The sequence below is a fragment of the Penaeus japonicus genome, unplaced genomic scaffold (genome assembly GCF_977035675.1).
Source record: "Penaeus japonicus unplaced genomic scaffold, GWHDUDI00000001_assembly GWHDUDI00000012, whole genome shotgun sequence".
Lineage (NCBI taxonomy): Eukaryota > Metazoa > Arthropoda > Malacostraca > Decapoda > Penaeidae > Penaeus > Penaeus japonicus.
In genome coordinates this window covers 6,886,250-6,887,676 of record NW_028234414.1, presented here as the reverse complement: position 1 = coordinate 6,887,676, position 1,427 = coordinate 6,886,250, and positions in this window count along the sequence as shown.

Sequence of the window (1,427 nt, the reverse complement as noted above, 5' to 3'; positions counted from 1 at the left end):
TGACTCGTCTTCTGAACCGACGCCAGAGACTTGTCAGTGCCAAGGGCTGGTTTGGAGGGTCCAGCCCGAGGCTCTTGGGTAGGCTTTCTCTGAACTGACGCCAGAGCCTTTCCCAACTTTCGACTTTTGTCACCAAGGACCTTAAAAGGTTCCAAGGTGACAGCCTTGGTCATCTTCGTTCCAGGTTCGTCAACGTGGGGGTCGGTCAGGGTTTATTTTAGAGTAAGATGCCATATATATATATATATATATATAAGCGTTCAATTCATCCTCCCACGCCCCCACCCACCACGGAGTCCAACAAGGGGAAGCTGTGCACTGAGACCATGCTCAGAAGCCACAGGGGTGGTGGGAGGATATACGCAACCCCTGCCTCGCACTGATGGCATTCGCAAATACATGCGATTGCCTGCAAGACAGGAGCTGCTTGACCCTAGCCTAGCTCAAAAGAGAGGCCAGCCGATTGACCTAATCGAGCCAAGATCAGGCCACCCGTCTTGCTGGAATAGAGGACCAAAGAGGTGCGTTGCTAGCCGCAGGGTGTACTCATACACAGCATTGCTCAACCTCCAGAACTCCCATCTTCCAGCGCACAGGGGCGCCACGCACGGCAAACATGTGGGTAGGTGTGTGCCCCCCTAGGGGGAGGACCAGGGGGGGTGTGATCCCACCAACTAGATCAGCACCTAGGAACGCTTAGTCGTCCTTCCTCGGAGAATCAACTGCTAGAAGGCCATCTCAACGGGAGGGAGAGACTGGCCCATTCTAGATCGGGTTCTTCCGAGGAAGGAATTCAAGCCCCCGCGCCACGACAAGGCAGTTCCTTATTGCGGGGGTTCTGTTCGGTGCGCGTCTCACGGACGGGGCGGGCTCGGACCGCCGGCTCGGCGCTCGCGGCGCCTCTCCGAGGCGAAGCCAGGTGTGTCTGCAGGCGAGGTCGGGTACAGAGAGGGCGAATGACTTGAGGTCAGCCTGTTTTATCTTGACCTAGGGAGACGCCATGAAGAGTTGCTTCTTCGTCTTATAGTATCTAGGCCACGTGGCTTTCTCATGTCTCCACGTGGCTTGCACGTTGTCTCACAGAGAGAGAGGGAGAGGGAGAGAGAAAGAGAGAAGAGGGAGAGAAAGAGAGAGAAAGAGAAAGAAAGAGAGAGAGAGAGAAAAGGGAGGTAGAAAGAGAGTGGGAGAGAGAGAGAGTGTGTGTGTGAGAATGATATAGAATGCTATATACGATATTGAATACAAATATATCAAATACAACAAATAAATCATATGCAAATACTATACGAACATCACACTAGTGAGGCAATCGCCAGGTCAGGTCAGGTTAACTTTGAGTGATGGGTGGCTCACACATGGCTGCCTTTCCAAGTACCTTAGACCCTCAGAACGAGCTCCATTCCTCGATTGCCACGCCCCGTACATTC